Genomic DNA, 296 nt, shown 5'->3' on the forward strand with positions numbered 1-296 from the left:
AGGTATATATCCAGAAGACCAAAAATCACACTACAACAAAGATATTTGTATCAGAATGTTCATTGCAGCCCAATTCATAATTGCTAAGTCATGGAAGAAGCCCAAGAGCCCATTGATCCATGAAAGGATCAATAAATTGTGGTATATGTACACCATGGAATACTATGCAGCCATTAAGAAAGATGGAGACTTTACCTCCTTCACATTTACATGGATGGAGCTGGAAAATATTCTTAGCAAAGTATCTCAAGAATAGAAGAAAAAGTATCCAATGTACTCAGCCCTACTATGAAACT

This window comes from Otolemur garnettii, unplaced genomic scaffold (genome assembly GCF_000181295.1).
Source record: "Otolemur garnettii isolate 467f Iridium unplaced genomic scaffold, OtoGar3 scaffold00009, whole genome shotgun sequence".
NCBI classification, from domain to species: Eukaryota; Metazoa; Chordata; class Mammalia; order Primates; family Galagidae; genus Otolemur; species Otolemur garnettii.